This window comes from Cydia pomonella, chromosome 5 (genome assembly GCF_033807575.1).
Source record: "Cydia pomonella isolate Wapato2018A chromosome 5, ilCydPomo1, whole genome shotgun sequence".
Lineage (NCBI taxonomy): Eukaryota > Metazoa > Arthropoda > Insecta > Lepidoptera > Tortricidae > Cydia > Cydia pomonella.
Window position 1 is genome coordinate 3,208,853 of NC_084707.1, and position 14,892 is coordinate 3,223,744.

Sequence of the window (14,892 nt, forward strand, 5' to 3'; positions counted from 1 at the left end):
AAGCAAAAATACTCCAAATTTTCTCTTAAATGTCCCATGATTGGATATTTATAAAAACCATGAACTATTTTTTGTGTTAATATTTTAAAACTACATTAAACTTCTAGCTAATAAACTTTAACCTTTGACCTTAATAAAAAAGAGTCAAATATTTTCAAGCCTAAAAAGTAAAAAAAAAAAAAAATATTATCTCATTAATTTCTTATCTTTTACCAGGTTCACGATACAAAAGCGAAAGTTCATGTCACGTAATCGTATAATTATTATCATTTACTACTATTTCGACGATAAAAGAAAGTCCCCATGTCGTATCGTGTCGGCACTTTCCCAAACTGCAGTTTACCCAGATAATTTGCACACTAGGTAATTAAAAACGGCTAAACGCATTTACATAATCGTAGGATCGTGACTTGGAAAGACGTAAAAGTTAATTTTTCTGTGATATTAGTGTAATAACGGACATAATGGCGTATTACGCAATGTTATCTGAAGTGTTTGTTTATTATGAAATGTAAAGTTTCACTAAATGACCAGTTTATGTTATGGTTACGTTTTTTATTTTCAAAACTGGCGTAAATGTTTGCTTATTTGTATGTTAAATGTATTTATTGTGACATAAGTTTCCGCAGTTTTTTAAAACATTCTTTTACTCTGAGCGGAATATGAAACTAAGTCTCTAGATATGAAAAAGTTATCTTTTTATTATGCCCGGTTCACATCTATTCCAGTGCCATTCCAGTCCAGTGATCGAATCCAGCGCTAAAATGCTACTGGAGTAACGTGAACCGGCACTGGAATGATTAAGTAAGCATTCCAGTCCAGTGATTGGAATGACGAGATGATTTCAGCTCGCCTAATCCAGTGCGACTGGAATATAGTGAACACGCATTGTTGTTTTTGGTTACACTCTCCACAATTTCAAAATGAAATGGAAATATAGCCAAACTCAGCTTGCTTTTCCTTATTTAGGGAACACCAATATACCATCAGAATTCTATAAAAACTGAGATATGCGCCAAAAATAATTTTTATTCGATATAGATATTTTTGGCAATCGAAACAGATGACTTAAGACTCTGTAATTATTTCCAGTACACAAATATGAAAGAGAGATAGTTTTAGTTTTGCAGATAAAGCGTCTCTGAAAAATGTATCGCTTTTGAATATCATTTGAAATTAATAATAACAAGTCGTCAAAATGTTTTTCCGTCATTTCTCATCAAAAACCGTTTTTCTTCTTTTAGTTCTTCCTCTAAGTTATTTGGGAGTTTTCAGAAAATAGTGAACCCAATAACCGTGAGTTGTTAAGAAAAGTTAATCGCTGTCAGATTTGTGACGATAATCAAGCAATAAATTTCAATAAAAACCTGGTGTTGGTGTTCATTTCACAAACTATAAGCAATATTACAGTGTAAAAAAAATGTAAAAAGTTGATTCCCATGTGACAAAACTAACAGCGATTAACTTTTCTTAACTCACTCATAGTACTCACAATAATTAGGTACACAATTGAACAGTTTTTAAATAATTTCTGAGCTTCCTTCTTGAAATCATTGTCACTATGTATTACCACTTTAAGAACTTTTAAACGACTGGAATAATGTAAACGATATGATCTATTCCAGCACTGGATTCGATCACTGGACTGGAATGCTACTAGAATAGATGTGAACGGGGCATTAGGTATTTTGTCGGGTACGTACCTATATACGGTAAGTAGGTACTTTTGGCTGAAGTGAGCGAAAATAGTTGATCTTTAACACAACTGGTCAATTTTCAACTCACCATGCCATAGAAATTAAAAACGTCTGTTTCAAACAAATTCTCAATGGTACGCGTTGAAATCTTTAACCGAAGACGTTTACGCCTTGAACTTCACACAACGCACATTTGCACAATGTGTAGAGAGTGAAACGTTTTGACAACGCCCGCTTAACGGCCTTCAATTGTTTTGTTCCTCGCCGTGTTTAAAACTATATGGGAAATGTGCGGCCGCTGACTTTCTTCCTGAACTTTGTAGCCAGTAACTGCCTGCCATATTTGCCTGACGAATAATGAGTATATAAAAATTCTACAGCTAAATTATGAATCCTGACAAAAACGAGTGAGACATAGAAATAATTTAAAATGTTTCTGTTTTCTCCATACTGACTATTTTAGATTGATCACCCTATATAGTGTCATTTACAATACTGTGGCCCTAGTGAAAAAGGGTACAAGTCTCTGGCAGTTTAGGTGTATAAGGGCATAAGTGTTACGTGGAACTTACACCCCTTTACACCTGCGCTGCCAGAGACTTGTACCCTTTTTCACTTTTTTTATTATAATTTTAGAATTAAACAAAAAATTTAAGGTGTCAAAATTAGAAGTAGTTAGGTGTACAACACCTCAATCAAATATATTCAGAAGGCTTATCAGTGACTTATAAACCAAACACCACTAGGTTGGATTGATCACCCTGTATATGTAAAAAAAGTCTTTAAAAATGGATTGCATCGTTTCTCACCTAAGGTTTTCAAATAATTGCCATTATGTAGAGCGTAACCTTTGCACACAAGTTATACAAACGTTATAGCTAGAAAGTGCCACCGATACGTTTTCAATTCAAACTGAATATATCAGAAATACATTCGAGAACAGATAAAGAGATACCACCAATGCCAATGAGTTTCTCGGAACTTATGTACGAAATATCACTTGATATTTACTAGTCGCTTTTCGGTGAAGGAAAACATCGTGAGGAAACCGGACTAATCCCAATAAGGCATAGTTTTCCCTCTGGGTTGGAAGCTCCGATAGCAGTCGCTTTCGTAAAAACTAGTGCCTACGCCAATTCTTGGGATAAGTAGCCAAGCGGACCCCAGGCTACCATGAGCCTTGGCAAAATGCCGGGACAACGCGAGGAAGATAGATAGAGATAGGAAAGTTTAACTTCAGTGACAAAACTATCTTGCATAATGTGATTATATTTTATCTCTTAATGCAGAAAAAATGTTCGATGTATGATACATCACATTATAGACATGTTAACAAGATTTCAGCTCATTATGAAATAGTTTGAGAGAGCAATCTAGTTGTTCATGCAGAAAATTGAATTCTGCATGCGTGGTTTTCTTTGTATGTGAATCACAGAGGGCAATGGCTTTGTAGTAGTATTTTTTAAATAACTGTATTTTTGATATAACTGCAAACTTAAACTAGACTTAGGTTTTAGTGCTTTAAAACTATTCGGTTTTTTTTTATTTAGACTTAACTACCAAGGCATAAAGGTTTGATTTTTCTTTCGAGCGGCAATGTAGTTTTCATCACACTTGCTCGAAAAAGTTCTTATTTCATGCAGTGTACTGAAGGACAAAGTCCTATTTTGTTCCCGTGGGAGTTATGGATTGTGAAAAAAAAAGCTATAACTCCCTAGGGTGTTATAGCTTTTTTTAAATTATGTCACTTATTCATACAGACCAAGTAGCATAAATGAGTTTTACTTTTAAAATACTGACGTTTATAATTTAATATTTTTGTTTACGTTTAAAATTAAATAATTTGTTTAATTCAACAGCCGTTTAAAATATTTTTACATAATTTTCAATTGTGGCTGAATGCCGAATATGTCTGTGCCCTCGATGCTAACCTGTCAAGAAATTACAAAATGGCGGACGAATTTTTGATATGTCACCGTATTTAAGAATTATTTCGTTTAAATTTATTTTTTTCTTCGCAAGTGAGATGAAAAACATTGTGTATAATTCCGGGTGTAAGAATATTGCAAACTCGGGTCTTTAATTTCCTCGAATTCAAAATTTAACTTACATCCCTCGTTGCACAATGTACTATTGTACATCATAGTCACATGTGACAGTTGTGGTTGTGACGTCACGCCATTAAATGTGACATTTTATATTAAAATAAAGTAGTAATAGATTGCTTGTTAAATTATTTTATATGGAAAAATAAAAGTCGTCCGTTTTTTATAAAACCTACGAAAGTACAGAAATTACAGCCTAAACTAACTATCGGTTGGTTATGCGGTCGTATGAAAAATACACGCTGTATACCTAAATCGAGCGTTGGTCTTCTCATATAGTTTGAAATTCAGAGCATGGGATATTGTCTAAGCTACCAGCAAAAAATAAATGAACAACAAAACCTTGAAATGAGTCAATTATGTAACCGTAACAGTATAAGATCTACGCACTATCTAATTTCAATAAAGTTCACAAAAGGTCACAAGTGTTTTTAATTTGGTGACGATCTGAGATTCCTTAAGAAACAAACATCCACTTACATAAGAAACCACAAAGTTACGAAGCAATACCACATTTTGCGGCAGGGCATCAAATTGTTTCTTGCATCAATCTATCCGCGTTTCGTAAAAATACACTTGAGGGCCTACCGTGAACCGCGAACGAAGTTTTGTCTCTCTGTCGCACTTGTAAGTTCGTACGTGCTACAGAGAAGGAAAACTTCGTGTGTTGCGGAAGACCCTGGCTCTGACGACGCACAGGTAATATACAAATTACTAAGCAATTCCTTTGACAAATTACTATTATACCTATTACAATATTATCGCGGTTATCACACTGAATGCTTCTACAGACGTCGCAACGAATGGCATGCAATTTTATAGATATTTCTTATTAAGTTGGAGCAACGAATTCAATCGATGCCAATGCCGCACAAACTAAATGCCGCAAGCCGCAATGTATAGCAATAGTAAATCGCATGCGATTATCGGTGACGTTTGGAGAGGCCATGATGCGGATCCACCCGCAGCTCTGGCGGCATCTACTGATTGCAATAACAAGTACCCAATAAAGGTCTAAATAATTGTAGTCATTTTGTGTTCGAGACCGTTTGCGATGTAGACTAAAAGGGATATAGGCAAAATAATACACTAGTTATTTTGTGTTCTAGACAGTCCGAGACCAACCCATGAAATTATCGTTAAATCTCCCTGGTAGCAAATAGTACCATCTGCTTAATGATTAGCTGACAAATAACGAAACTATAAAAAGCGTGGTCGTGGTGGTATAAGCTCTTTATAGCTTCCACGCAATGTTTACAGTATTTTTTTTTTATTGAGAGGCCTCATGATAAGTATTATTTCTCGTAAGTTTCAGCTTCCTATCTCTGTTATTTTCTGAGCTATGATTTGTTTTAACTTTTTATAAATAATAAAAAAAATCCCACACTGGCTAATGCGATTTACGTAAACTTTTGATACGGTACCTAATCTCTATATTTTCGTTACTCATATATTCTTTAAATAATATTTTATTTTTCTTTAAAAAATCTTGAATAAATGTAGGAATTAAAACTTCATTATTTTTTTCTTGTTTTCTAGAAGAATGACGCCAACAGTTCTTCGTTACGATATTGCTCATATAAAGGTCTACAATATATATTTGTTTCAAAATAATCCAGTTGGTACTTCATACTAGAAAATAGAAAAATAAAGGATAATTTTCCATGAAACGGCTACACTCTTTATAACTTTAACTAAATGGCAATTTTATGAATTACAAAATAAAAAAACTGGGTACGAAGCTTGACAATATACTTTTATTTGTATAAACGTATTCTCGACATAAAAAATGGGTATATACACCTCGATAGGTGTTTCATAGTGCTTGTCTTTACTCTTTAAACAAAAATTCGAGATTGTACTCCTTGAGGAATTTGTTAAATTGCTTGTCACTCCAATCGAAATATTTATCGGTCCAATCAAAAATCGGTGTCATAATATCTTTCGGCAAATCTTCCTCTTTCATCTGCTCTTTGACCTCGATTATCTTAAGATATACTTCAAATAAGTCTTTTGCAAGTTTCGCCTCTTCTTCTTCCTCTTCATCTGTGAGATCCTCGAGGGTCATGTACCCTTCTATATCCTTAGTTTTCAGAAAAAAATCGGATATCAGAGCGTTGAGGTTTGCCAGTTGCTCTTCAGGTTCTTTGAATGTGATTGTCATAATGCTGTAACAGATAAAAAATATATATATTTGCTGAACCTCTTGCTTATGTAACATATAGGATGCTGGTCGTCAGGAGGATAGATCGGAAAAAATCGTTCGCGGAAAAAATGGCTCAAAAATTCGGTCAAGATTCTTACTTGACCGAATTTTTGAGCCATTTTTTCCGCGAACGATTTTTTCCGATCTATCCTCCTGACGACCAGCATCCTATATGTTTTACGTTAGTGCCAGTTAATTTTTGACTCTTTGTCAATTGTCAGAATTAAATTTAAACTGGTAAATACCCGGTCATCAGGAAGCTATAGAGCACAAATGAGGCTTGAAACCACGATTTTTGACCACCACACACATACCTATGAAATGGTAATGTAAAATCCGTGTAGCACATAGAGCCATAGAGCGCGCCGTGCTCGGTATCAAGCTTCAAGATCGAGTAACCAAGGTGCGAGACGTGGGTTGTGTCATTACCAAATTAAAATGGAGTTGGGCGGGACATATATGTTGCTAGGTAGAGTGATGGCAGGTGGACTAAAATGTTAACGGAATGGTGGCCGCTTTCGGATGAAAGAAGCCCCTGGAGTCCGTTGGCTCGTTGGGTGGACGACATTCGGAAGATTGCGGGTCACTTATGGATGAGATTCGCTCAGGACCGGGACAAGTGGCGTACTCTATGCTCAGCAGTGGGCGATAAAGGGCTGATATGATAATGATGAAAGGCGTCCGCTAGCTGGCGCGGGTGCACAGAGCGGGTGAGCGGGTTCATGAGAAATAGTATGAGCGTGTGTCGGATTTTAACTTCAAATGGCACCCGCATTAGTGCGCCCGCTCCGTACACCCGTGCGAGCTAGCGGACGGTCTACCACAGGGTCGGCAAATATACGAAGACAGCGTCGCGCGCTACAAAACAGTGACTTTATGGCAAACAGATTTTGCACCGACACATCTAAATTTTAGGGAGCATACATAAACTGTAGCGGGCAGCACAGCCAACACGTAGATACCCTTTTGACACTTATGAAATGTAAGAGTTACACCGAGCGGATGCTGTCCTGGCCCCTGTCATAGAACGCCCGCACAAGCAACACCCGCCAGGGTGTAAGGACTATTGAAATTTCACGGGATCTAAAATGAAAGCTATGGAGTAAATTCTGAGCTATGGAATATTAAACATAAATTTCTATTACTTTTTTATATATTTTACAATTTTGATTGAATTTGGGGTGACTCACAATTTCCGCACCGGGTGCCAGTGCCACCCATGTTAGCTACGCTACGGCCAAGAGCGTAATGAAATTTAAAAGAATCTATTACACCCGTGGGCATAATATACATAGATTAGTATATATTATTATGATAATATAATGTAATAACTAATAATATAATAAAATATTTAATATGTAATTAATCGTGATGTTAAATTTAATAGTTATGTAATCGTCAATTGTAATGTAAATTTGATAATATTTAATCTTTAGTCGTAATTCAATAACATGTAATGTAATATTTAATTGTAATGTTTAATTAAATATTTTATGTAATGTAAACTTTAATAGTGATTGATAGCTACTTATTACTAGTACGTAAGTTACGTTTTGCAGTGCCCTTACAGGGTTCATAGCTGATCAGAATTCTTATGTATCATCTTAATATGTACCTATGAAGGCAATAAATGACTGAATACTGAATACTGAATAATATAGCTCATTCCATGTCAGTATGCGGGGCATATAATAACACCGTTTATAAGCAGGTGTGATGAAAAAATATTGCCAGCGTGCTATATTTTACTTACTTATATATTTTGGCTTGCAATCAACCTTCCCGCTCTCCAGCTGCAAAGACAAACAAACAAATAAATACGGATAATCTATGCACGGTACTCACGAGGAATCCAAACGATTTTAACAGTATATTCCTGATCATATTTAAAAACTAAAATGTCCTTTAAACTTTTCTGGAATTTGCCTAATTTCAGAGTTAATGCCAATAGAAAAAAAAAATATTGTTACTTAGTGTTAAACGCCTTTTTTGATGGCAATGTTGCTACTATTGGACGTTGTCTAAATATCTGCGAAGCGTTTGAAATGTCTGTGAAATATCCTCATAGATAGATGTCAAAAAGTGTCAAATAACACTGCAAAAATTACGTTTCACAAAAAAAAGTAAAAATTCATTTCAAGTGACAGGTTTACTAATCACATAATTGATTTTTATGTAAAATACATTAAAAATAAACCAACAACTCCAAACAAAAAAACTTATTTTTGCGGAATTGATCTAAACTCATATTATATTTTTTTTTCCTTCTTTTGGCCTCAGAAATACGTGGCTAAAGTCTTTCGGATTCCTTGGGATACACCATGTATATAAAATTTACCCGAATACAAATTAACACAGTGTGGCATAAGTAAACTAACTGCTTTGGCTCAGCGATCCAAAAAGAATCTTGGCCTCCGAAACGAGAGAACGCCACCTGTCCCGATCCAGCGCGGTCTCCTGCCATGAATTGGCATTCAGCCGACGCAGGTCCGCCTCCACGCCATCACACCAGCGGTACCTGGGGCGCCCGATCAGCGACGGACGGTTGGTCGCCCCAAGTACGCTTCTTTGACTGCCCGATCCTCCCCCATTCTGAGTAGGTGACCGAGCTAGCGAAGTCTGTGGGATTTAGTTACGCCGATGATATTGGGTTCAGCCACCAACTCCTCGATTTCGGCATTTTTCCGGATCCTCCAGGAGCCATCGTCACTTCGGACAGGTCCCAGGATCTTCCTGAGCACTTTTCTTTCCGCTATCAGGAGCTGACTTTCCTCTTTTTGAGTTAGTGTCCAGGCCTCACAGCCGTACATAAGAATAGGCCGAATAACGGTTTTATACATTCTTAATTTTATCCTCTTACTGAGAAGCCTGGACACCAACACTTTATGGAGGGCTGCACTACATCGTAGTTCATAAGTGCCCGATTCAAATTTAGCAACTTATTGCGTTTGGATCTCACTTTGATATGAACTTGAAGATCGCTCACGTGGGTCACAATTCTTTTCATTGTTGTTTTTTGTCCAAAAAAATATGTGACGGAGTGGAGCTTTTTGTATACGATAAAATTTAATTTAAAAATATCTCATGTAAAATATAATCTACAGCTAGAAAGACATAAAATAGCACTCGCATTTTTTTATTTATAAGATAGAAGACATAGATACAAGCGTGACAGATTGGTCATAAAACAAGACAAAGAAATTAATTTCTCGCACCAATCTCCAAGATGACTGTCAACTTGTCAATGTCGTATCTATAATACCAGGTCAAAACCATACAAATTGTTAAATTACGATCGGCCTTAAGGATTATTCTGGAAGTATTCTGTTTATTTTTATATACCACGTCGGTGGCACACAATCGTACGGCCCGCCTGATGGTAAGCAGTCACCGTAGCCTATGGACGCCTGCAAGACTAGAGATACAAGATGCGCGTTGCCGACCCTTCGACCAAAAACCTGTACCTTTTGTAACGTTTTGTTTAAAACATTATTATGACTATAATTAAAACTTTACCGATTTAGAGAAGAGAAATACCTCTTATTACAGGTAATGTTTTCACTGAAAAAAGAGGTACCAATTACTATATGTATACTATACTACTGTCCACTGTTGATTGAATAAATAAATTTTAATTTTAATTGTCATGTCAGTATGTAGACAATGGTACACTTTTAGCATTTCCTCGAAATACCTCGAAGTGAGGCGAAAAAGCAAAAAAAATATAGGTACCTACTTACTTATTATGTAGACAACGATACAATCCACAATTCACTTGTTAACTGCGTATTTACAAATATTCAACATGGCTGCGCGCGCAATTTCGCTACCGCGCATGTCGCGAACTTTGACATGAAATGAGTGAATATAATAGTAGATTTTTGACCAAGAGATGAAAGCCGCCCATTTCTGATAAGAACAATTGGCGTTCTCACTCCGTACCAGCGTCATAATACTCGTATTTCGTCAGAAATGGATGCTTTCAGCATGTATGTATTTTATGAGGTAATTTTCACTGAACAATAGGGAATATTACGCGAAACTGCATAGGGGGCGCCACTACCACAATCCATCACAATCTGAGCGTCTACCACAAAACACAAGAAAAACTAAATTTTGTTATCTAACCTCTATATATCACTCTTGCATATTCGAGCGATAAAGAGGCAGATAACTAAATTTAGATTTTCGCGTATCCCGGTAGGCCCTTTGTAAACAAACCGCCTTGATGCATCATCAGACAGTATCTCGCGGCGAGATAGACTACCCGTCCCTCTTTAATTAACATAGTTAGAAGAAGACTAGTGGTCTATCTCGCCGCGAGATACTGTCGCGCCAATCATGTGCTAGGCCTGCAGAGGTGCCAAGATAATAGCTTTTCTAACGTTAACACTTACGAATCTTATGCTAAGATATTCCGCTACCGTTCACATTATAAGCACTAAAAGCAACCTGAAACAGACAGTCACCTAAAACTCTGAATCTGCGTAATTTATTTGCAACAATAACAATACAGGTAACTGGCAATTCTTCACACTGGGCACAGACCACGACATCGAAAGCATCTTTAAAGTATAGAAAATTGCGTTACTTACCTATCTCAGTATCGTTCTAATATACAACAGCGATTGAAAGGCAGAGAAAGAAATTTCGATGATCAATGTTTGCAGTGGACAGTTTAAAGACTGATCTGCGCATGTATGACTTTTTTGTGAAAATGGTGGGAGGAAAGGACTGTCTGAAGGACACGGGAGTAATAACATTTAGGCATATTACAATGCGCTTATGAACGTCAAATAAAGCTACACCGGCTCTAACCCTACACCTCTGAGCCGAGAAGATTTAAATCCCCCCTCAATTGGGGGAGGGTATCCCAATATGGACCGGCAAGAAACTCGGCGGAACACATTCTTCCGGAATTAAAACAATACAGGCCCCATTTTTTATTCCACGACGGTGGCAAAGAAGCGTACGGTCCGCCTGATCTTACGAGTAAGCAGTCACCGCAGCCTACGTGCGCTTGCAACTTTAGTGGAGTTACACACGCGTTACCGACCCTACAAGCCCACATATATTTCTCCTTTGGAGCACTGGAAATCTTACTCAACAACATAAACATTTTTTATACTACGTCGGTGGCAAACAAACAATGCCTGCCTGATAGTAAGCAGTCTCCGTAGTCACCTGCAACTCCAGAGGAGTTACATGCGCGTTGCCGACGCTAACACTCCGCACCTTCATTGAGCTCTGGCAATCTTACTCACCGGCAGGAACACAACACTATGAGTAGGGTCTAGTGTTATTTGGCTGCGGTTTTCTGTAAGGTGGAGATACTTCCCCAGTTGGGCTCTGCTCTAGATCTGGAATGACATCCGCTGTGCTGTGCCCTACCTCACAAAGCGAGATGACATTCACAATGTCCGTGCCTCTCTTTCGGACGTAGTTTAAGGACGTATCCGGGTCCGGGGGAACACACCACTACATATTAACTACCTATCTACTATAATGTTATAATTCCACGGCCGATACGGCCACAGCGACGTCTATCGACTCCGTTGCTCTCGCTAACGTGCTTGCAAGTGGCTGACGTAACCGATCTTGTTTGTAAAAGTTCGCGAACATTGTGGGCATGTGAGCACACCATTCATATAATTTCATTACATTGCCGCAGGTGGTTTAGTTTTTAATTCGTCACGCTTCAAGCCTGGATTCAAATTCTGTGATCTTAGCATTTATCGCAGCCCCCCATTCTGTACGTCTGGCTGCCTGTTGCTCCTACCGCGAGGGCGAAGACCTAAAAATACCTATAAACGGGATTAAAGGAAAACTATACTACTAACTACTCTAACTAGCCATTTTGTTGTTTTCGTGTCCGATGTTGAGTCATTGGGGGTCATTCATACATTACGTCACACTAATTTCAAAATATTTTGACCCCTCCCTCCTTGTCACACCTGCCCGCTTAGCCAACGTGCCAATCGTGAGCGAACGATACGCAACTGTCACTGTCGTGCTAATACGGAAGAGTGATAGAGAGGGATGACTACGATACGCTACGGAGTGTTAACAATTGGCACGTTGGCTACGCGGCCTGATCATATTGGCAAGGTGTGATGTCACATATTTGACAATTTTGTTGTCAGCTAAATTAGCATTATTATTTTAACAAGAAGTATTTTCGATAGAAGTAATATTTGAAGTCACATAACACGAGACCGATTAGGAATAAATAATACATTAGAATACATAGTTAATTAGCTGTACAACGAATTAAAAAAACAAACCAAGTTTTTGGTACAGATGGAGTTAGTGTCGTTACAAAATTTGTTCCCGCGTTCTCCTTGTCACATAATGTCACATTTTCTTGACCCCCTCCCACCCGCTAAACATGTGACTTAATTAATGGATGACCCCTGCGACCCGTTAAATATAAAGGCAGTTTTACATGACGATGTTTTGAAGTTGTACTTTTGAATCTTTTGTGTGATTTCTCTGAAGTTATGAAAAGAGGAAAGAAAAGTAGGTAACATAAAGGTAGGTATTGTTTTATTTTATGGCAGAGAAAAGAAAACTAAACAATAACAGTTTTCCCTATTTTACGCTGATTTTACGGAGTTCTACTTAGTAACACAGTATGCTTTGAAAGTAATTTTTGTAATTACCTACCCGTCGAGTTGTTTCCAACGCAAGTACTACCTTTTAATTTACTATACTTTTTTTAATTAATTTTATTAGCTCTCTATTTACAATAATAATATACATAATGGATATATACAGATGATTACTATAACTAGCTTATATCTAAAATAGGCCCTTGAAATAAGTAAATAAATACTTTTATTTATTTATTTTATTGATTCAAAACATTCACACAGCATTACAGCGAACTAATACACTGTGAAATTTATAATAGACAGTATTTATACAACCTTGGTACATGATACAGTCTAGAAAAAAAAAACAGAACAAATGTAAGAAAGAAGACAGAAGATTCTCGCTTATCCATCGTCTCACAGAACTTCATACATTCTTTACACAGATCCATCCTACTACTTGCAAATACATTACATTCCGGTGCTGATGCGAGGAGCGCGTTAATATATTGTAGAGCGCGGACAAGTGGTGATTTGCCACGGGACATAGTGCGTGTTTCAGGCACTGTTAATAGGTGACGACTTCGTGGTCGGAAATTAAATTGGGCCTTAGTCACAAATGGAACGAACTTATAAGTACTTATTAGATTTATAAGTACTACTGTATTTTTCTATACTTACAGAGAAAAAGTAGAATTTATCTAGTGACTCTTCAACGAGGGCTACCGCTTTTGTGGTCACCAGTTGGCGCCACTGGAGACGGTGTCCAGAAAAACAGCTCTCAGAATTCTGCTATACTTATTTAAAAAAAATTACGCCCACAAAAGAATTTTAACGTTTAAATTTGCCGGTTTAATTTTGCATTTATTTTAGTTGGCACTTTTTTTAAACCACTAACATTTAAACATTAGATATATTTCAAATATATTTATCTTATGTTTACCATGAATAATCAAATATAGAAAAAATATTTATCACAATTATGAATAAGGAGTGAAAATTCGCGATAAAAAAGGTTATAATTCCCAAAAATGTAGACGGAGGCTTACAAAATGTCAAATGCACATGCATAAAACAGTACCAACAAAAAAGTATCTATTACGGATGAGACAATTTTATGTGACATTCGAATGTGAACTGCAGCTGCATTACTGTTACGATATACTCGTAACTGCAGCGGGGTTGATGTGGCTGCTATAGGTATCTGTCAATTTCCTTGATAAAATGAGTGACGTTTGCCACCACTCATTTTATCGAAGAAATTGACAGATATGAAATGAAAAACGACAACGTTGCAGCAGTAATATCGCAACAGTATACCCCATTTCATTTACCATAGCGAGATTCCACTTGAAACTGCACAAAGAGAACCATAATGTTGATCTATTGTTTAACAATTGCTTTACGAGCTCTCCTCTTCAATGCCAGCGTGTGGTCAAATAATAACAGACAAGGATCAAGACTGGACAGTTACATGTAAGACCCGACACCGCAAAAAAAGTTTGCCGGATATCGTTTGTTGTCACTACTCGTATTGTTTACGTCTAATGACCATCTCAAATGGAATCCCGCCATGGTAATTGAAATAGGGTATACCTACATAATGCAACTGCAGTTGACATCCGAATGTCACATTAACTCACAATTTCATGTAGTTTCATACCAAGTTTTCTACCCGTAACATCACAAGTATATGTGACCGCGACTTGGGAACGAAACGGAAAGCTGTCGGTCGACTCGCGGGCAGACGGTGATGCGCGTGCGGGTGAAAGTGGAAGTCGAGAGGTGACGCGTTTGCCCGACGGGTGGGTGCCGTGGGAGATTAACTTTGTAGCACCGAAACAACTGCCGTGAATTATAACGAGAGGTAGATAATGACATTTCAATTTTCGATGTTGGCGGTAAGTATACCCTCTGTTGTAGGTACATTTTAGCCAACTGCGCTGAAACCGAAAAAGGAGGGTTAGAAGTTCTTTGACCTACGTGTGTAATGTATAGACATTTGTTATAACTGCTAAACGGCTAAACTTCGATTTTGATGAGTGATATGACGTAACATTCATTTTTAGTGCGTTGGAAATGATATAAAAACTAATAAGCCGGAACTATATTTGGAACAAATATTTTTTATAATTAGGATCAAAAAAGATGATTACTTATTTACAAAAATATTAGCTATCTACAGTAAATACGATAGATTAACATAAGCAGTTCGAAATTAACTAAGGATTAGTTATCAAAAAAATATGACAGGATTTATTTTTGAACAATATAACTAAGACAATAAATAA

General features: G+C 37.1%; 2 protein-coding genes and 1 long non-coding RNA gene across 3 annotated transcripts in view; 2 read left to right on the forward strand and 1 right to left on the reverse strand.

Moving 5' to 3' along the window:
• The window catches only part of LOC133518484 (uncharacterized), a 237,308-nt gene that overhangs the window by 83,721 nt on the left and 138,695 nt on the right, over window positions 1-14,892 (forward strand). The gene's annotated exons all lie outside the window — the stretch shown is intronic.
• LOC133518441 (uncharacterized protein DDB_G0284459) overlaps window positions 1-14,892 on the forward strand; it is a 45,154-nt gene that overhangs the window by 1,664 nt on the left and 28,598 nt on the right. The window lies entirely within an intron of this gene.
• LOC133518440 (uncharacterized) lies at window positions 5,538-10,577 on the reverse strand. The gene is made up of 3 exons (XR_009799481.1): window positions 9,749-10,577; window positions 7,762-7,801; window positions 5,538-5,970 (listed from the first exon to the last, which is right to left on the reverse strand). It is a non-coding gene; the product is annotated as an uncharacterized LOC133518440 (long non-coding RNA).